Raw genomic sequence first — 23,113 nt, 5'->3', positions numbered from 1 at the left:
ACAAACTCCAGGCACGACGCCTTTAAGAACTGTAACACTCACCGTGAGGGTCCGCGGCTTCATTCTTGAAGTCAGTGAGACCAAGAACCCACCAATTCCGGACACATGAGGACATTGTGGTAGACCCATTCAACTAAGCTGTGTCAGTATTTGTGGCCAACAGAAAATATGACATAATGCATATTTGGAATTTTAAGCCACTACACATTGAGCTAATGAGTAGAATTATTTTTTCTAATTTTATTGACAGATTGCTCCTAGTTAGTGTATAAAAGTGCAATTTAATACTGTGCATTTATCTTGTATCTTGTGACTTACTGAACTCATTTATTAGTTCCAGTTGATTTTTGTAAACTCTTTAAAAATCGTTGCATATAAGTTGATGCCATTTACAATAAAAGTTTATTTTATAAATTTAGAATTGTTTTATTTGTTTTTATTATATAATTTCTCTGCCTAACACCTTTAGTTCAATTTAGTAGAGTAGCAAAAGTAGCCATGCTTATCTGTTTCCCAGACTGTGAGGCAAAGCTCCTAGTCTTTCATCAGCAACTTTAATATTAGTGGGAAACTTTTATGAATCCTTTTTAGTAGTTCTAGTGAGTTTTTTCTTCCTAGCATGTTAAGGATTTTATAATGAATCAGTGTTATTTGTATCACAAGCTTTCCTGTTTTTATTAAAAGGATCATTTTATGTTCTTCAGTTTATCAATGTTGTGTATTAAATTTTTGGTTTTTAGATATTAAGCCATTTCATTTGTAAAAAGATTGTACTTGGCCACGGTGTATACTTACTTTTATGTGTTTCTGTATTTAATTTACTAGTACTTTTTTAGAATTATGTGTCTTTATTCATCAGCCGTATGTACCCATATTATTCCTAACACATGTTGGGTTTGTCTGTCTTTGGTATAGTAATATTGGCCTCATAAAGTAATTAAGGGTTGTTTATCTCCTATCTATGTATGGTGTGTATTTGTAAAGGATTGGTATTTTGTTAAATATTTTGTATAATTTAATAGTTAAAATATTTGACTCTGATTTTTCTTTGTGGTAAGATTTTTACAATAATTTAATCTTTTATTATAGGTCTTATATCTTCCACTTCTTGAGCTTCATTTGTTAAATTGGGCCTATCAAGTTATTTACTTCTAATTTGTAACAATCCATGTTTCCAGATCTAGGCAGCTGGCATGCCTGTTATGTGGGATAATGTAGATTTGTGAAAGTTTTATGTATTATGTGGGATAATGTAGCTTTGTTACAATCAATAAATAGCCACGTTTTTCCTCTGCTTAAGGATTGAGACTATAATTTTTATACTTCATACTTGCATGCATTGCCTGAGTCAAAAAAGCTATTACATCTAAAAGAAAACAGTGAAGCATATCATTTGACATGAAGTTTTATCAAAATGACACATTAGCCTACCCCCTTTTTCACAAATATTTAGAAAAGAATAAATTTAAATAAGATTACAAAATAATTTAGTAAATAAAGAATAGTATAACGAATAAAATTTTAATGAATCAGGGTTATTAGTACTTAGTAGCCCCTACAATGTTTTAGAAACTATTCACAGTCATTTACACACATATAATTAATAGCTGAGTCTAAAATATATAATACAGAAATTTGTTAATAATGACAAATTGAAATATTTACAATTATATTAAATGACATTAAGACCATCAGAAATCAAATGTTTAACATACAGTAACTAAATAAAGACAAGTAATGATAACTTTATTCAAAAGTTTGATTACTAGCAAGAGAGAAAAATTAATAAAATTTTTCAGCAGTGAACCAAAGATACACACTGTATGACAGAGGGCGAAAATAAATGGCAAGGGTTTAGGCCTAACGATATCATTCATTTTATGACAGCAGAAATTCAACAGGTCATATCTTTTAGGACACTAAAATGACAGTAGAAATTCTAAATTGTACTCAACAAGTAATATTTAGCCATGCACAAATTTTGTTTCTTTAAATTAATTTATAAAATAAATAGAAGATTCCACGAATTATTTTTGTGAGGTCAAGGACATACTAAAAGGAAGCACAGTGACTAGAGTCAAAAGACTTGAAATAAGATAAGTCATTCTATCAACTTAATGTTTTACAAAAACAGTAGTTCTTTTTGTATCTAGGTCAGTTCGGTTCACTGCAGTTAAGTATATATTTTCAAAAAGGCACATGAAACAAAATTTTAAGTATCAAAAGAACTACCCTTTACAAGTGACTATTACTACATATTTGAGAGAGATGTTTTGAATGAAGAAACGGAATATCTCATAAGATGTGGTTGTATGCTGCCCAATGCCTATGAAATACTCTACTCATGTGTGCACTGAATATTTGTGCTTTAAAAAGAAAAGGCTACATATTTTTTAAATATTTTAGTGTAGACAAGTAAAAGTTCTCAAGAAGTTACAAGAACCATGAAAATAATGAATACAGTTTAAAAATATATAAGCACTTGATGAAAGCTAAAGTAAATCAAGAGAATAAGCCAGAGAAGTAATCAAACTGAAAAAAAGTGGTCCCTTCAGATACTGATAGATTACAAGGATGTCAAGTCTGTGTGCTGTCCACCTTCCTCCAAGGGAAAATGGAATAAGCACAGAAATAACATGACTACAGACATCTCAAATGTGATATTTCCCAAATATTGGAACCAAGTTAAAAACAGAAGAACACAAGTAAATAAAAAGAAATTTCTGAAGAAAAACTAGGCCACCATTTTCCATATTAAAATAGCATATTTGAATCACAGCTCGGTAGAATGTAAAGAATAAAAAAATTAAGAAAATGTATAGGTGAAACACTAAACAGAGATAAAAAGATTAGTAAAGCTGAATAATGAATAGAATGAATATAACCAAATATAGTAAAGAGAGATGACATATTATAAGATATAGTTTTAACAAGATAAAAGCTGGGATGAGACGCTAAACATGTTAATTATTTCATTAGAACAAAAAGTATGAATGAGGCAGAGTAAATAAGCCCAGCCAGATCCAAGATTTGGGAAAAGAAAATCTTTCCCTCTATGGAAGCAGCCACAAGTATACATTGCAGAGGGCCCAGATCAGAGAGGAATGAGAAGTGGTTGCCATTCTTGCAATCAGTGTTATGTGTTTTCTTGCAGCTGAGGTTTATATAACTGTTCTAAGTCCAGTAAATTGTCTATAGTTGCACAGCTATTAAGAGGCTGAGACGGCAGTCAGGACCAACTCTGCTAAATGTTCATAAACTACTCTATCTCGTGGAACTTCTCTGGATCTTGGAGACTCTGGAGAGTGACACTTCTGCAAACAGAGGCATAATTTATTTGATATTTTTATCCATCTGTTATTATCCTTTACCATTAGGAACAATCTCCTCTGAAAAATGCTTCTGAACCACCTTAGAAGGTCTTTTAATAGTTTGGGAAAGTGGGGCAGGGCAAGGTGGCTCACGCCTGTAATCCCAGCACTTTGGGAGGCTGAGATGGGTGAATCATGAAGTCAGGAGATCAAGACCATCCTGGATAATACAGTGAAACCTCGTCTCTACTAAAAATACAAAACAGTAGTCGGGCGTGGTGGCAGGTGCCTGTAGTCCCAGCTACTTGGGAGCCTGAGGCAGGAGAATGGCATGAACATGGGAGGTGGAGCTTGCAGTGAGCCGAGATAGCACCACTGCACTCCAGCTGGGAGACAGAGCAAGACTCCATCTCAAAAAAAAAAAAAAAGTTTGGGAAAATGGCTGAGGGTTGAGGTTAGAAATCCAAGGTAAAACATTATGTTATTTATTTTACATCATAGAAGAAATCTGAAAACACATAGAATGCACTCCACTATTCATAATTTTTTTGAGTAATTTCAGGCTATGTTTTTGACATAGACTAAGTTAAATTACTGTGCCAGAGACAATTTCGTCTCTAAAAGAAAGTGACATAAAATAGATCTGCAAAGATACATTTTCTCCTGCTGCAATTTAACTAAACAGCTGAGTGCATCTTCAAGTTGTACTTTGAGTTCAGTAAGATAAATCTGTTTTTTAAGACTCCAAATCTAGCACTAACAATGGGTCAAATCCCTGCAACAGACATGAAAATCACAAAGAGCTAATGCGTTCCTCATCCTGAAATTCTCGCTGCCAGCACAGCAGTCTGAAGTTGACCTGGGTCAATTGAGCTCGGTTGCGGGGAGTGGAGTCCACCATTACTGAGGCTTTAGTAGACAGTTTTCCCCTGACAATGCCAAGGAGGCTGGGAGGTCTGGGTCAGGTGCAGCAAAGTGGCTGTGGCAGACTGCTTCTTTAGATTCCTCCTCACTGGGCAGGGCATATTTGAAGGAAAGGTAACAGCCCTAGTTAGAGGCTTACACAGAAAACCTCCATCTCCCTGGGACACAGCACATGGGGGAAGGGGCGGCTGTGGGTGCAGCTTCAGTGGATTTCATCATTCCTGCCTCCCAGCTCTGAAGAGAGCAGCTGATCTTGACTAGAGGGATTCTGCCAGCACAGTGCACCAGCTCTGCTAAGAGGCAGACTGTCTTCTCAAGTGGGTTCCCCATGACTCCTGACTGGGAGAAACCTCCTAACAGGGGTGGACAGACACCTCATACAAAAGTGCTCCAGCTGGCATTGGGCGGGTATCCTCTTGGGATGAAGTTTCCACAGGAAGGAGAAGGCAGCAAATCTTTGCTGTTCTGCAGCCTTTACTGGTGATACCCAGGTGAACAGGGTCTGGATTGGACCTCCAGCAAACTGCATTGGACCTGCAGAAGAACGTTGCTGTTAGAAGAAAAACTGACAAATAGAAAGCAACAACAGCAACATCAACAGGAAGGACCCACCGCCAAAAAAAACCCCATCCAAAGGTCATCAGCCCCAAAGTAGATAAATCCATGAAGATGAGGAAAAATCAGCACAAAAATGCTAAAATTTCCAGAAACCAGAATGCCTTTTCTCCTCCAAATGATCGCAACCCCTCTCCAGCAGTGGCACAAAACTGGATGGAGAATGAGATTGAAGAATTGACAGAAGTAGGCTTCAGAAGGTGGGTAATAATAAACTACTCTGAGCTAAAGAAGCATGTTCTAACCCAATGCAAAGAAGCTAAGTATCTTGATAAAAGGTTATAGGAACTGCTAATTAGAATAACCAGCTTAGAGATAAACATAAATGGCCTGATGGAGCTAAACAAAGGCTTTAAGATATATGGGACTATATGAAAAGACCAAACCCACGATTGGTTGGTATACCTCAAAGTGACGGGAAGAATGGATTCAAGCTAGAAAACAAACTTCTGGATATTATCCAAGAGAACTTCCTCAACCTAGCAAGACAAACCAACATTCAAATTCAGGAAATACAGAGAACATCACTAAGATACTCCTTGAGAAGAGCAACTCCAAGACACATAATCCCCAGACTCTCCAAGGTTGAAATGGAGGAAATAATGTTAAGGGCAGACAGAGAGAGAGGTCAGGTTACCTACAAATGGAGGCCCATGAGACTAACAGCAGATCTCTCTGCAGAAACCCTACAAGCCAGAAGAGAGTGGGGGCCAATATTCAACATTCTTAAATAAAAGAATTTTCAACTCAGAATTTCATGTCCAGCCAAACTAATCTTCAAAAGCAAAGGGGAAATAAAATCCTTCACAGACAAGCAAATGCTGAGGGATTATGTCACCACCAGGCATGCCTTACAGAAGCTCCTGAAGGAAGCACTAAATATGGAAAGGAAAATATGGTACACCACTGCAAAAATGCACCAAAATATAAAGACCAATCGATACTATGAAAAAACTGCATCAACGAATGTGCAAAATAACCAGCTAGCATCATGATAACAGGATCAAATTCACACATAACAGTATTAACCATAAATGTAAATGGGCTAAATGCCTCAATTAAGAGACACAGACTGGCAAACTGGTTAAACAGTCAAGACCCTTTGTTGTGCTGTATTCAGGAGTCACATCTCACATGCAAAGATACACATAGGCTCAAAATAAAGGGAAGCAGAAATGGCATATGAAAAGCAAAAAAAAAGCAAAAAAAAAAAAAAAAAAGCAAAAATACAAGACAAGGTTTCAATCCTAGTTTCTTATAAAACAGACTTTAAACCAAGATGAAAAAAGACAAAGAAGGGCACTGCATAAAGGTAAAGGGATCGATGCAACAAGAAGAGCTAACTATCCTAAATATATACCTACCCAACAGAGGAGCACTGAGATTCATAAAACAAGTTCTTAGAGACCTATAAAGAGACTTCGACTCCCACACAATAATACTGGGAAGTTTTAACACCCCACTCCCAATATTAGACAGATCAATGAGACAGAAAATTAACAAGGATATTCAGGATTTGAAATCAGCTCTGGACTAAGTGGACCTAATAGACAACTACAGAACTCTCCATGCCAGACAAACAGAATATACATTCTTCTCCAGGCCACATAGCACATATTCTAAAATTGACCACATAATTGGAAGCAAAACACTCCTCAACAAATGCAAAATGATGGAAATCATAACAAACTGTCTCTCAGACCACAGTGCAATCAAATCAGAACTCAGGATTAAGAAACTTACTCAAAACCGCATAAATACATGGAAATTGAACAACCTGCTCCTGAATGACTACTGAGTAAATAACAAAATTAAGGGAGAAATTAAGTTTTTTTTGAAACAAATGAGAACAAAGAGACAATGTACAAGAATCTCTGGGACACAGATAAAGCAGTTTTAAGGGGGGATATGCTGGCACTAAATGCCCACAACAGAAAGCTGGAATGATCTAAAATCGACACCCTAACATCACAATTAAAATAACTAGAGAATCAAGAGGAAACAAATTCAAAAACTAGCCGAAGAAAAGAAACGACTAAGATCGGAGCAGAACTGAAGGAGATAGAGACAAGAAAAACTGTTCAAAATCAATGATTCCACTAGCTGGTTTTTTGAAAAGATTAACAAAATACATGGACCACTAGCTAGACTAATAAAAAAGAAAAGAGAGAAGAATCAAATAGACACATTAAAAAATGATAAATGGGATATCACCACTGATTCCACAGAAATAAAAACTACCATGAGAGAATACTATAAACATCTCTACACAAATAAACTAGAAAATATCGAAGAAATGGATAAATTTCTGGACATGTACACTTTCCCAACACTAAACCAGGAAGAAGTTGAATCCCTGAATAGACCAATAACAAGTTCTGAAATTGAGGAAGTAATTAATAGCCTACCAATAAAAAAACACTGAGAACCAGATGGATTCACAGCCGAATTTTACCAGAAGTGTAAAGAGAAGCTGGTAACATTCCTTCTTAAACTATTCCAAACAATTGAAAAGGAGGGACTCCTCCTTAATTCATTTTATGAGGTCAGCATCATTCTGATACCAAAACCTGGCAAAGACACAACCGCAACAAAAATTTCAGGCCAATATCCCTGAAGAACATCGATGCAAAAATCCTCAATAAAATGCTGGCAAACCAAATCCAGCAGCACATCGAAAATGCTGTCCACCATGATCATGTCAGCTTCATCCCTGGGATTCAAGGCTGGTTCCACATATGCAAATCAATAAATGTAATCCATCACATAAACAGAACCAGTGACAGAAACCACAGGATTTTCTCAATAGATGCAGAAAAGGCCTTTGATAAAACTTAATATCCCTTCATGTTAAAACCTCTAAATAAACTATGTGTTGACGGAAAAAATCCCAAAATAATCAGAGCTGTTTATAACAAACCCCTAGCCAATATCATACTTAATAGGCAAGTGCCAGAAGAATTCCTTTTGAAAACCAGCACAAGACAAGGATGTCCTCTCTCAGCACTCCTATTCAAGATAGTACTGGAAGTTCTGGCCAGGGTAATCAGGCAAGAGAAAGAAATAAAGGGTATGCAAATAGGAAGAGAGGAAGTCGTACTGGTACCAAAACAGATATATAGACCGAAGGAACAGAACAGAGACCTTAGATTGCAGGGATATGGAGGAAGCTGGAAGCCATCATTCTCAGCAAAATAACAGGAACAGAAAACCAAACACCACATGTTCTCACTCATAAGTGAAAGTTGAACAATGAAAACACATGGACACACGGAGGGGAACATCACACATCGGGGCTTGTCAGGGGGCATAGTGAAGGAGAGCATTAGGACAAATACCTAATATATGTGGGGCTTAAAACCTAGCTGACAGTTTGATAGGCGCAGCAAGCCACCATGGCAAATGTAAACCTATGTAACAAACCTGCACATTCTGTGCATGTATCCCAGAACTTAAATTATAAATAAATAAATAAATCTCCAGCAAGGAAGGAAACCAGAGAACAGGTTAGAGTCCTGCTATTCACATCTGAGTACACAGACTCAGTCCCCAACTCTCTTATTTTTATTCTGCCAGCTATGACCTGAATATGAACATAACAGACACACAAGAGTTCCAACACCTGACAATCTGCTTCTGCCCAAGAAGAGTGCCCTCCCTTTTGTCCATACGGCAACTCATGGTACTGAGAAGTGGCATGGGGCTGCCCAGATGAGATGATGAGAGAGGCCTGCCCTGGATGGACCTGTCCTGGGCTGCTCTGTGTTATCTGTAGGTGCACCTGGCCAATGGCCAGGGGTATCAGGAATGAGGGCTGAGTTGATATCTGTGTTATCAGACAAGGTTTTTACATTGAGCCTTTGTAAGGCTAGAACTCAGAATTATCAGGGCACAATGAAAGGACATCTCACTCTCTTGAGCATCTCTCACCAACAGAGGTGAATACAGAGCTGTCTCAAGAATGTGGGTTCCTGGTTTCTTAACTGCTGTGGGGTTCTGTCACCAGGAAAGTGTGTCAAACTCTTCAAGGTTCCATCCACTGGGCCCCTTCTTTCTGTAAGACCTACCTAAAGGCCCTACTATGCTACTGATTGCTCAGTCTCCTCTTCCATGTGAACTCTTTATTTGTACACAGTTATGCAAACACAACTTCCCCTTAATTCCCTGGAAAGGCCTACATGCAGCCTGGGTTCCAGGATATGAGACAGCTGGAACGTAACCTTGTTTTTCTTATCATCTCTAGGACCTAATAAAAGTCACTGTGTATTTGAGGCTTCCCCAGCCTCCTAGCGTGCACAGTGGGGATAATGTTATCTACTTCCTAGGGAATGTATCAGAGGTATATAAGATAAAACATAAAAATCGTTGTGTGGTTTCACCTGTAAATAATGCACACACTTAGAGGTGGAAGCATTAGGAGAATAGGTGTGAGGTAGCATGGGCCACAACTCAAGTAGGCCTGGGGTCTAGCAGTGTAATCTTGGGAAAGTCACTTCCCCACTGGGCTTCAGTTTCATTCTGAAACTGAAGTATGAGGTTGAAATTAAATGTAGATATCATCCTCTGGCATTGATATTGTTTAGCTGTCTGCCCCCACACAAACCTTATTTTGTATTATAACCTCCAGGTGTTAAGGGAGAGAACTGAGGGGAGTTGATTGGATTATGGGGACGGGTTTTACTCATGCTGCTCTTGTGATAGTGAGTTCTCACGAGATCTGATGGTTTCATAAGTATCTGGTATATCCCCTGCTCTCACTCACTTCATCTGTTGGCCACCATAATTGGAAGTTTTCTGAGCCTCTCCCACCCAATCTTGAGGAACTGTGAGTCAATTATCCTCTTTTCTTTATAAATTACCCAGTCTCAGGTATTCCATCATTGCGGTATAAGAATGGACTAATACAAGCATTAAACTTTCTAGTGCCTTCTTATTATATATAGAATTATATCCATGTGCCTTATCTCACCTATGTCAGGGAAAGCCTTCACAAAGTCTCCCAGCACTAGGTGGTTAGTGACTCAGTTTGTAATTAAACAAAATGGCCTACTGCTTGATGTCAGTAGTATGGCACTTGGGTTTTGAGAAAAATGGCATCTTGTTGTAGGTTGGCCAACAGGAGATAGAAGTCCAGCTCAAATCGGTTTTCTTATATAGGCTTTAAGGTGTTGATTAAAAAAAGCTTAAGAAGTGGGCTCTGGATTAGGAGGGGATTGCTGGAAGAAAAGTAGTAATATGGAAAGTCATGAGACATGCACAGTCATCTCCTCTTGCTTCCTCACAGGTCACATGAATATTCAGGGAGAGTTAGTATGAAACATGCAGTGGAAATTTGGGCTCTAACATCAGCAAACTCATTCTCCATGGACTTCAGTTGACCATATTGGTTCCAACAAATTCCAGCCAACTTTTTAAAATCTTATAAGCAGAGGAAACTTAAGTGTTTCAACAAGCTGTTTCTTATCTTTCATTCTAAATATCCAATTTTTAAAGTCTTTTTTTTTTTTTTTTGATAGTTTGGAGGCACAAATTCAGCTTTTGTCGAATGGAATACACAATAGTGTATGACTTTTGTATTAGTTCAGGCTGCTATACCAAAGAACCATGAACTAGACAGCTTATAGACAACAGGATTTAATTTCTCACACTCCTAGAGGTTAGAAACTTGAGATCAGGGTATTAGCATGGTTGAGCTCTGGTGATGACTCTTCTGAATTTCAGACTGCACACATCAAGTTTTATTCTCATTTGGTAGGAGACAGACATCCCCCTGGGGTTTCTTGTATAAAGCCAATAATCTCAATCATCATGGCCTCAACCTCAGGAGTTAATTACAACCTATCTCCTTATAGCATTACACGGGGGGTTACAATTTTAATACAAATTATTGTAACTCTCAAGATTTTTTTTAAAGCTGTCATTATTCCTCCTACTGGGTTTTTCCTATTTGCTTCCTCAGTCTTTCCCTTTCTTTCTGTCTCTTTTTGTGTGAACCTGTTTGCCTAATTCTGTCTCTCAATTGTATTCCTCGAACAGAGGAAGCAAGCTCCAATGCTATGAGATGCTCTATGTACAGACGCACATAACAAAGAACGGAGAGAGTGCTCAGGCCAGTAGACAGAAGTAAGGTCATGCTCTCAGTCTACACTTAACCCTGCCAATTTTCACAAGCATGAGCTTAAAGTCTGATGCTTTCCTGGTCCACCTTCAGTTGAGATCACTTCCCCAATCTCATAAGGGACGTGAAGGCAGAGGCAGCTAACTAAACTGTGTCCAGATTCTGGTCCACACAAATTGTGAGATAGTATATACTATTGAAAGGTGCTAAGTTTTAGGGCCATGTTGTCAGAAGGAGCAGATATCTAGCCTCATCTCCCGAGCCCCAGGATTCTCCATGCCTCTGCTTATCTCTTCCTCAGGCTGTCTGTACCATATTGGTCCCTTTCTAATCTCTGCCAAACTCACACCTGTAAGACTCTTCACCAAGGGTGGCTTCTCGCTGACACATTCTTGTGCAGAGATGCCTCCCTGTTGTCATTCTCATCATGGATTAAAGATCACCTCAGTGAGGCCTTTGGGTACCCACATGCAATGACTTTGCAGCTCTTCTCAACATTCTACTTTATATGATAGTCCTTGCTCTTTTCTTTTATATATACTTGCTTTAGTGCTTTTGTCGAGCTGTCTTCGGACTGTTCTGTCCTCAGAGGGGCATGCAGCCATGATGTAATCATTTTCTGTGCTACATGTTGGGCCCACCAGGGTAGCTGGCAAAGGGTGAGTGCAAGGTAAAAGAGATTGGCTAAGTGGGCAATGTGGAAACTGTTGATAATAACATGAGGTGTGTGACTCTTACTTGCTCCAGCTGCTCCAGCAAATCTCAATAGGCACCAGAAACACAGCAGGCTGTAACCACCTCAAGGCCATCACTAACACTGCAGCCCCATGCAGGAACATTATGGAAAAAAATCAGGTACTATTTTTTTGCGTCCTCAAGACACTGACTCTTTAGAGTTCCAGGGGACAAAGGAGCAGGATCAGAAGGCTCCAAGTACAATGAGTGACCTTGGAATCCTCCATTGCCCTCTCTTTGCCTCCACCATTTGGGGTGTGCTATTTACTCATGAGGCACCCTCCCCTTATCCAGGGAAATTATTTAAAACGACTTTCAAATGAGGAGCTCAAAAACCCAACAGGAACTGGCATTTTCCCGTGACTTCAGAGTCAGGGTCCAGTGCTGTGGCACGTTTAGCTCTATCCCATCTTTATCTACCCAAATTCCCTCTGGAGTGGCCATGCCTCTGCCTGATTTGAAGGGCCTCAGGGAGTAGAAGCATTTTTGCAGAGTCTCAGAGCAAAGAGTCCTAGTTCACCAATGAAGAACCAAGGCTGGCAGACACTTATGAGTATGTGAAACAATCGAGGTTACCCACTTCGAGCACCCCTATTTATGAGGAAGAAAACAGTCTTTTCTGTAGCCATTGTCTACATTAGGCTGAGGTGGAGCATAGCTCGTTTTACTTCCAGCTCTCCACAGAGGTGGATGCAGAACCGCAGTCCTGTCCTCTTGAAACCGACCTGGAGAGGACCTCAGGTGAAGCACAACCCTGGAACTGCTCATTCTCTGTGCCCCTGGATATGTATCTAGGGAAGCGGATGCCCTTGCCTTATGGCACATCTGTCCACCCAGCTATTCATTTGTAATACATGGCCTTTAATACTTTGAAGTGAATTTATTTTCACCTAATTTGTTGAGAATTTTTATCATAAAGCGATGTTACCTTTTGGAAAAAAGTTTTCTTCATCTATTTAAATGTTATGCTTGATCCTGGGTCTGTCATTCTGATCAGAAGCTGACAGGTGCATCCATTCCTAGAGAAGAGCATGAGAACGTCAGATCTCACGTTCCGTGAACATGACCTGCTTATGATGTCCACTCTCAGTGTCTGACTCCCTGAAGTAAATTGTGGCCCACGAACTGTCATCTGCTGTCTTCACTGAATTATGCCAAATGTCTGAAAACTGCATTATATATACGTGATGAATAAATAAGCCCTAACTACAACCTCTTTAGCTATGTCTGAGTGTGCCTGGGGCACACTCAGAGAGATAACAGGATCTCTCTGTTTCAAGGACAAAGTTCAGCTAACAGGAAGCTCAAACGCCCTTTACAAATGTAAGAACATGTTTGTTTTCTATATAATTGTCCAATTATAGAGGGACATGAGTCATTGTGACATGAAAGACCTTCTGGGGTGAAAGAAGAGAAAAAAATAATAAATACGAACAATCAGAGCATGCCCCAGCAGCCTTTCCACAAAGCCAAGCATTAGGGATCCACTTTTCATGTTTTATGCCATTCATTTCTAACAAAAACCATATAAGGTTGTGGGGGAAAGTTAAATATTCAATTTGAATTCAATTGAACATGGACAAAAGCAATGGTCACTAAGTCCCAGAACAGGTTGCATGAGCCGCTTGAAGCATTCGTCCAGCACTGTTTTGGAGAAGTATCTGTTTCAATCTATTCCTATATGTTATTGAAAAACAACAGACAATTGCAAAAACAAGTTAACCTTTTCATGTTCCTTGAGCCCAGTTGTGAAGAGCCCTCGTGACTGGGCCTCATGCCAAACAACTCATTCCAAAAAGAGCTAGGGCCCTAGGCCACGCCGAAAGTTCATAAGACCTCTTCTTGTCTGTGCACGGACGGGTGACCTACTCTGGAGTCGAGGCTATTGCTTCCCCGTCTGGTAATGAATCCTCCGCAGTCTGGTAAATGTAAATATGTATATATGTTTCCCTTCTCCCCTTCCCATTGCAATTTGCTTATTATAGCTGCACTGCCATTTACATGAGATAAGGCTTGTTTACCCTTAAAGGTTTTTTTGTGTGTGTGTTTTCTTCTCCCCTTGCACGTCTCTCGTACAGAACAGAGGCTCATTTTACAATTCTCTATAGAGAATTGCAGCTGCAAATTGAGGCTGATAAGGATGCACTGGTATCCTAAGACACAGTTAGTAGCTGGCAGAGTCACCACTGTGCCTTGGAGAAGACATATGCTCAACTACTACACAGCTGGTCCAGAAACTATAGAGTGGTGGGGAAGTCCTGGTAAAAGTTGAGAAAAATGTTAAAGAAGAAGAGAGTTTGACCCTGGAAGGTGCTGTCAGGGACTTTGTCAGCTTCTCCGTTGTGCCTGGTTTGGCGCATTGGCATCATTCACACCTCTAGGTTCAGAATAGACTCATTTCCTCTTGGGGAGGGGACAAGACCTTTCATGGCAAGACCATGAAACACCAGAGGCCTGGAATGTGGAGCTCAGATCAGGAAATCCCCATCCTTCAGAGATTTGGGCATGTGGAGGACATGGGTGTTTATGGTGAAAAAGATTTTAGGCCTCTGATATCAAACTTAATGTGCAGGTAGAGAATAATTAAACCATGAATACATTCAAGGCCTTCACGATATCATATCAGCTGTAAGACAACAGCACCCACTTGTATTAATAATCTTTATGAAGAACATTATCCCAGAGAATTCTCAAAAAAACATTCTCAGTCTACAAATGAGAAAACAAGGCTCTGTGATATCAAATGGCTGCTCAGAAAAACACAGGTAAGAATGAGAATCTTCCACGGTGAGGGTTGCATGAAATTCCCTTTAAGCTACCTGAGGCTCTATGTCTGTCCCTGACATAGAGGAAAGGGCATGGGGAAGCCTCACTTTCTTTCTATTTTAGAGACAGGGCACAGGACAAGATACCCTAAGACAACCCTTTTGACTTAAAGCAACTTAACTGGGTCTTTTAAAACCTTAAAAGGAGTCTTGAGAAACAACTACAGCAACCCCACACCTGACAAAGGTGTCAGTGCTCGGGGACTCCAAGGTGAGAGAAACCCCTCAGAGGGCCAAGGAATTGAGCAGGTTAACTGAGGGAACAGAAAACCCAAATAGGTATAAATCAACTGAAAGGTAACTCAAATATATCAGTTGAAAAATTGAGATAGAAACATAATTTTGCCACATAGATAGCAGATTGACAAAAAAAATTAAAAGAATGTTAACATCCAAGGGGGTCTGGATACACAAAAGTAGATAAATTCAGAAACTACTATTTACAGTATACCTTTCACAACCCTTTTGGAACATATTCCGGCTTTACCTATTAAAACTTTACACTTTCCTACTCTTTCACTGAGTAATCATTTTCCTGGGAGACTATAATCTACAAGGGATTAGTAAATGTTGTGAGCTAGATTGCATTCCCTTCCTAAAAATTATATGTTCATGTCCTAACACCTAGTGCCTCAGAACGTGACTATATTTGAACATATAGCCTCTGCAAATGTAGTTAAGTGAATTAATTGGGGTGCATCCTAATTCCAGAGCCCTTATTAGAAGAGGCAGGAAGGACAGAAAAGCACAAGAGAAGATCTTGTGAACACAGAGATAGAAGATGATCATCTACAAGCCAAGGATGGAGACCTCAGAGAAACCACACAGCCAGTAGCTTGAGGTTGGATTTCTAACTTCCAGAATTGTGAGACATTCCATTTTTGTCGTTAAAGAACTTCAGCCTGTGGTACTGTATTATGGAAGTCATAGCAAACTGTTACAGCCTATTAGGACACAGATAAGATATTCCCTGTAGCGGCCAGGCATGGTGGCTTACACCTGTAATCCCAGCACTTTGGGAGGCCAAGGCGAGTGGATCATGAGGTCAGGAGATGGAGACCATTCTAGCTAACATGGTGAAACTCTGTCTCTACCAAAAAAAAAAAAAAAAAAAAAAAAAAAACACACACACACACACAGAAAAAAAATTATCTGGGCATGGTGACAGGCGCCTGTAGTCCCAGCTACTCAGGAGGCTGAAGCAGGAGAACGGTGTGAACCCAGGAGGCGGAGTGCAGTGAGCAGAGGCTGTGCCACTGCACTCCAACCTGGGCAACAGAGCAAGACTCCGTATCAAAAAAAAAAAAAAAAAAAAAAAGTATATTCCCTGTAACATGGCTAAAGTGGAAATAGAATTTACTATGTCAGGCTCAACCAGTATTAAAAGGCTAAATTACTTAGGGAAAGGCTCCACTTATGGAATCTTATGAAGACATACGAGGGCAAATCTCCTGTCCTGATGCGGCTATAGAGGTGGGCTCTGGGAGACACATGTATAGAGTCTCATAAGACCCTTTTGCATAACTCCCACTTTTTGGGTAAAACCTCTCTCTGGTAACAGTGTGAACTTCTAAGACTTAGAGAAGGTCTGGCAAGGCAATGAAGCTGCCTGCTACAGGAAGTATCTGGGGTGGGTAGATATAACAATAAAAATAATAGCAACATGCAAAGATACTCACAACCTAATGTAAAGTAAAAACAACACAGAAGTGTTTCTTTTGACATTCCTGCAAGTATATGACTGCTTACTGTGCACCTAAGTTGCCATTATGGACTAATGGAGGCCAGATTCCTCTGGGAAGGAACTGTGGGTCCTTAATGGAGAAAGCCCTAAACGGTTTCTGGGGAATCCTCACATTTGGGTCATGGTCCTGGGCTTCCCTGGTCTTTTCCATTTGGAGACCTCTCTGTGCCCACCTTGACTCCAGACTAGCACGGGCCATGGTTGTTGGCATGGTGCACCTGCCTTTTGTTCAATGAGATAGAGTAGTTGGACTCATCAAACAGCTCCTCAGGGATCTCCTGAATAGAGTTCTGCAAAGAGAGTGCCTGGAAGCCTGGCCAAGAGGCATCAATGGCATCCTGGCTTTCCCCGCAGAGGAAATTCCAGTTAGAAAGTCTACTCCCCGTATCAGGCACATAGGAGCATTTGCATAGACCTCCAGCCAGGGAGAAAACAAGATGACAGCTTGAAGCCTTAGAATAAACATCTGAACAGACAAAGGTGATCCCCAGCACTCACCTTCCCCTCCTGCCAGCTGTAACCTGTGGTGTAAATTTGACAGGATTTTAGCCTCCCAATATCTGGAAACCTGCTCCTGTCAAGAAAGGACCCATTATCTCTTTCTTTCCCACAAGACGTGGAGATGAGGAGGGGTGTGTGGCTACCGAGATGATATCAAAGGTGAGGCCTGGCCTGGATAGGCCTGCCATGGATGGCCTTGTGTTATCCATGGGTAACCCCTTCCAAATGGCCAGAAGAGCCAGTGGTGCAGAATGAGCACTGTCTCCATCATAAAAAAAAGTTTCTCAGTTCAAGCCTTCCTGAGATGAGAGCCTCAGAAATTCAAGACATAGTAGGAGAACATCTTGCTGTCTTCACACTCTCCTTAGTAAATACAAGGCTGTCTCTAGAATGAGGGCTCCAGGTTACCAGAGTTCTCAACTTCCTTTGAGTTTGTAACTAAGGAAGTGAGGTCACTTCGAGATTCCATCACCTGCGCTCCTGTGTGGGAAAGGCACGAGGGGAAAAGAAAAGGCACCCACAATAGTTTTAAGGATAAACAGCCTTTATCCCAAGTGTATGGCAATGCAGACACGATAAGCAAATAATATAATAAGCAAATTGCAATGGGAAAGAGAGAAAGAAAATATATATATGCATATTTATATGTATATTTTATATATATACACATATATATGCATCTATATATGTATATATACACATTTATATACATATATATATGTATATTTACACTCACCAGACTATGGAGGATTCATTACCAGATTGGGAAGCAAAAGCCTGGGCTCCAGAGTCGGCCACCTGTCCATGTACAGAAAAGGAGAGGTCTCATGAAACCTCGGCACAGTCTGGAACCCTAGCTCTTTTCGTAATGAGTTGTTTGGCATGAGGCGCAGTCACAGGTGCCCTTCACAACTGGGCTCAAGGAACACAAAAGATCGACTTGTTTTTGCAATTATCTGTTGTTTTTTCAATCACTAACGTATAGGAATGGATTGAAAGATTTCTCTGAAACAGCGCTGGATGAATACCTCAAGGGGCTCATACAACCTGTTCCAGGACTTGGTGACCATTGTTTGTGCCCATGTTCAATTGAGTTCATATTAAATATTTAACTTTTCCTCCACATTAGATTCCCAATTCTCAGAACCATGTCCACCACCACAGGGCCTGGCTGGGAATATTGTCACTCATAGAGTTTAGAAGATGCAATGCTGGTCAGTGGTGATGCTAGGGTGTTGGATGAGGACAGCTGGGACAGTCCCTCCAGGTTGAGGGAGGAGTTGGCCTCTCTTGCGGGGTCCTTGGCATGTCATTGCCCCTTTGGGCCTCTGTTTTCTTATGTGGAAAATGTAGGAATGATGAGCCTGTTGGGCAGGCCTCACAAGGCGATCATGGGGCTCAGGGAGAAAGAGAATCTGAGGGTGCTTGTGTCTGGCTCATCCTGAGAGGGATGATGGTGACAGCAATCATGACAGCCACATGAAACCGAGGTGTTAAGAGGCCTTGTGAGGTAGTTGGTTCCCACCACACTTTCCAGTTGAGGAAAGAGCTCAGGGAAACCCGACTGCATGCCCAAAATGACACATCCAGGGAGTGTTGGACCTGGGAGGGAGTCTAGAGTCAGAGCTCACTGGAGGTGGTCAGAGCACTAGACAAGCTGACTCAGGCCACTTATCCATGTCCAAGGTTAGTGTGGCTGAGGCACAACTGAAAGAAGCATATTTTCACTGACCTTGTCCCTCATCCTAGCAGATGGAGACCTATAAGTTGTCTACCCTGTAGCGGAGCCCCAGAGAGCCCAGATGAAGCTGTGATAGCAGAAGGTGAATGTACCTGTAGTGGGGAAGGGCTCCAGGGTTTCAGAGAACAGAGCTTATTTCTCCCAGCTGGAGACCTCCAAATCAAAAAAGCAGAGGGGCTTTCTACTCCAGCCCTTTTCTCCTGGGGCTGCAGTGCCTAAAACACCTTCATTAGACAGACCAGAGGAAGGCCGGGGAGAGCTGGGCTCCCTGTGGCTTTTAAAACAGGTGGAGCCAGGGACCACATGACCTTGTGGCTTATTAAAATCCCACCAAGGAGGTAATTATGGTGAGGTTAATGGCCATAGAGGACAGCTAATGGAAAGACATAGAGAATTGGGAAAAGAGAGCTGAGGGTTTTCAGCTACTCCAAGTGGGTAACCTAGGTAGAGGGCGCCAGGAGGCAGGGGTTTATAAGATTTCAGGGGATAGGACTTGGGTGGGCACCTGAGAGCAGGTGCTCCTCACCACTACCACTCTGATGGTGCAGGTGTCATGCCCTCTCTGGAGACATTCCTCACTGACCTGGTGATGCTGGACATTGCCATGAAGGAGTGTGTGGATGTGAGTGAGCCTGGAGCAGACGGGTCAGGGACCAGGATCCTGAGGTCTGGGAGAAGAGAGTCTTGAACTGAGTTCCTAGATCTCAGTCCTTGCCAAAATTTCTTGCAAGGGCCTCACAGCCCTCCCCACCCCGTAAACAGGGTATTTGACTCATGAGTGATGGAGGCTGCACAGCAGTCATCAGTCCCACTCCCTGAGTAGTGAAGCTGCAGAGCTGCAAGGCCTCTTTTGTGCACATTCTCTGACCCTGGTGGCTCTGGTGGTGGTGAAGCTTGGAAATCCCAGGAAATGGAGGCTACTCGTGGACCAGCGGACCTTTCTGATGGTCTTTGGCTTTCTGTCTTCCAGAGAAATATGATCAAAACCCAGAAAAACACAAAGGTGAGCAGTAGCTGAAGTCCTCACTTTGCGGGAGGGTGGAGGTGGAAATCAGAAATCACCCTGGGCAGGACATTCCCTGGTCCCGTCTTCCACATCTAAGATTTATTGAAAGGGAGTAATACACAGAGAAGGAGGAGACCTATCCTAATGCAGGGTGCAGTCAGGGGAGTGAAGTTGATGACAAGTTCCTAGAGGAAGGGCTGTTTACATTCAACTCTGAGAACAAGTTAGGGCTGCATGATATTGGAGGAGAGGTGACAGCCTCTTAAAAGAAACACCCCATAGACCAGCCCTGCTCCCTTCTTCTTTTATAAGGCCCCTACAGAGTCTCTCACCCAGGCCCTGTCAGCATCCTGTCTTTCCCTCTGTCTCCAGAAGATTAAAGTCCTCCAGGAGATGCAGCAGTTCCAGATAGCTGGAAACAATCATCATCTTCAGACTCAAGAGGAATTTCTGGCTTGGTTCCAAGCCTGGGGCAGCACAATCAGAATAAAAGGCAAAGACCTAGCAGATGAGCAGAGGGTAGGAGGGGAGCCTGTCTTGCCGCCAGCCTCACACAGCCTGTGGCCATGGTTCCCTGGCCGGCATCAGGCCCTGTTGCAGCTGGACTCCAGCTGCTGGGGAGGAACTGGGGGACCTGAGGTGTGGCTTCTGGAACCTCACAGCTGTCACTCTTCTCTGAAGTTGCTATCCATGAAGAACAGGCTGTGATAAAATCTCAGAGCCCTTAAGTGCCTGTTGTTGGAATTGCTTTCATGGTTCACTGAAGTTTGTACTAAGCATGGGCTCTGGAAGTCAGGCTGCTCGAATAGGGTCCCAGCCGCACCACTGACCAGCCCTGCGAGTGGGGCAGAAAGCTCACTGCTCTGGCACTTGAGGCATCACGTTGTAAATTTAATGCACCCAATCCCCTTTTCACTGTTACCTACCTTTCTCTATAATCACCATGACCTGATCTCTGCTAGCATTTTTCTTAAAATGGATAAACATATGTTATATAGTATACATTATTCTTCCTCATGATTTTTTTGCTATATTGTATGTTTCCACTCATAAGAGATATTTAGAGCAGTTAAGTTCATAGAAACACAAAGTAGAAGAGTAGTTCCCAGGGACTACACAAAGGGCAATGGGAAGGGAGTGCTGTTTACTGGGTACAGATCTTCAGTTTTAAAAGATTGAAAAAAAGTTCCTTATGAACGTGGACAATCGTTGCAAAACAATGTGAATGTATTTAATTTCTTTAAACTGCACACACACAAAACAATACTAAAATGGTTAATTTTATGTATTTTCATATTTTACTAAAATGTAAAAACTACTTTCTAAAATGAACAGACTATAGCTGCTTGCAAATGGTGGGTGAATATCACAAATGTAATGTTGCATAAAAGACAGTAGACATGCCAGCTTGGGCAACATGGTGAAACCCTGTCTCTACCAAAAACACAAAACAATTAGCCGGGCATGGTGGTGCAAGGCTGCAGTCCCAGTGACTCAAAAGGCTGAAGTGGAAGGATATCTTAAGCCTGGTAGGCAGAGGTTGCAGTCAGATCATGCCACTGCACACCAACCTGCAGAAAAGAAAGAAAGAAAAAAGAAGAGAGAAAGAAAGAAGGAAGGAAAAAGAAAGAAAGAAAGAAGAAAGAAAGAGAAAAAGAAAGAAAGAGAAAGAAAAGAGATAAAGAAAGACAGAAAGAAGAAAAGGAAAGAAAGAAGACAGAAAAGGAAAGAAAGAAAATAGATGTACAAGTATACATACTATATAATTTCATTTATATAAAATACTACAATCAAATAAAACTGAGGTTCTGACTTCCACTAACTGTGGAGTAGCTTGTTCAACTCTCACAAATAACGATGATGAAACTTGAATAAAATATATTATTTTAGAAAAACGCCTATGCATAATACATATATGACATATGTGTTTAACAACTGAATGAAGATTTCAGCTATGCCCACTGTAGCGGAGATAAGCATTGGTTTGACACTAGCCCAATGAACCCTGTTTATAAAACAAAAGTCTTCAAGGTAAAACAACAAAATCCAGAGTTTCTATCTATAATTGTCATTTATAGTTTCTAGTACACAATTTTAAAATTCATAAGACTTGTAAAGAAACGTGAAAATGTAATCCATACACAATATCCAAAGCAGGCAGTAGAAGCTATCCTAGGATGTTGCAATCAGCAGACAAGAATTTGAAGGCAGTTTTTATGAATATGTTCATGGGGAAAAAAGAAAATATTCTGTTCATAAACAGATGTGGAACTTCAGCAAAGAAATGAACTTATATATAACAAAAAATAGATAAGGAAATGAAAAAAAATTTTGAGTTTGTCCACAGATTTAAAACAGAAGACACAGCAATAGAAATTATCAGTCTGGGAAAAAAAAGTACAAAAAGTTTAAAGGAAATGAACAGAGTTCTCGAGACCTGTGGAATGATTGAGTCTAAGGAGAAGGGAGAGACAAAAAAAAAAAAAATTAAATAGGGAACAAAAGCAAATCAAAAACTAATAGCGGAATACTTCCAAAAACTATCCAAATACCTAAATATTTATATCCAAAAGGTCAATAAATACAAAACAAAATACAAATAAAACCACAGCAAGGCCATATCGTGGTTTATGAAACAGTCAAGGCAGGAATTTTGCTTGACTTGCTATGATTTCTAATTGCTACTATTTATGGATACTATGGAAATAAATAGTAAGTAGAATGGAAGATAGGTTATTCTCAGAGTTTTTTTTTCTTTTTTTGCAAAGATGACTGTTATTAAAGGTAGATGACTTTCCAGCATGTCGAAAGAGGCGTGGCAGGGGAGGGGCGAGGAGAAGGGTCGGGGCTGAGGGAGGGGCCCTGCAAAGGTCTGGGCGCGCCCAGCTCTCCGCGAGCAAGCGTTATGGCAATGCTGGGCAGGCTGTCGGAAGCTCCCGGGCTCTATCTTGTCAGAGAAAAATCAAACTTCAGGCACACAGTCGTGCAACTGGCACGTGGGGAGACTGTGTCACAATTACAAGTGAGACCACCTGCCCTGGCCATGCTGTCTCCTCGCACGCAGAAGTTTGGGAACAGATAGGCTCCCCACAGCAGGGAGCAATTGCACTGGAAACATGGAGGGGCGGAGGAGAAGATGAAATTTTCCCCGTAGTGTTGGAACTGTAGTCTCAGAGAAGATGAAACTTACCCCGTAGTGTTGGCACTGTAGTCTCAGATCCACTCCCAGCCTTTTTGTCGCGACAGTCGGACTATAATCCCAGCATGCGCTGGGCTTAGGGGCGGTGCCCAGCCCTGGAGGAAAGGTCAACAGGGTGGGTTCCCTGGCATGGCATCCTGGGAGTCATAGTCCTTAAACGGTTTCCAGCACGTCGATCGCAAGGCTACCGAACTACAATCCCGGGATGCACCGGGATTGGGGCGGTGTTTAACGCGCCGGGTGGGGGGGGTGGGGGGAAGGATAGAGAGGCGCGTCCCTGGCCAGGCATGCTGGGAGTTATGGTCTCTTAACGGTTTCCAGCGATTGGGCCCCGGCCTGCACACTACAATCCCAGCAGCCACCGGGCTTCGAGGCGGTGTGTAGCACTGGAGGG

At 41.3% G+C, this 23,113-nt stretch overlaps 1 long non-coding RNA gene across 1 annotated transcript; it reads right to left on the bottom strand.

Moving 5' to 3' along the window:
* Positions 1–1,389: 1,389 nt before the first annotated feature.
* On the bottom strand, positions 1,390–22,786 carry LOC134809411 (uncharacterized). The gene is made up of 3 exons (XR_010155018.1): positions 22,711–22,786; positions 12,632–12,722; positions 1,390–4,769 (listed from the first exon to the last, which is right to left on the bottom strand). It is a non-coding gene; the product is annotated as an uncharacterized LOC134809411 (long non-coding RNA).
* Between the last annotated feature and the right edge of the window lie 327 nt (positions 22,787–23,113).

This window comes from Pan troglodytes, chromosome Y, assembly GCF_028858775.2.
Source record: "Pan troglodytes isolate AG18354 chromosome Y, NHGRI_mPanTro3-v2.0_pri, whole genome shotgun sequence".
NCBI lineage: Eukaryota > Metazoa > Chordata > Mammalia > Primates > Hominidae > Pan > Pan troglodytes.
Note: the sequence above shows the minus strand (reverse complement) of the source record. Positions and strands in the feature narration are given on the sequence as shown.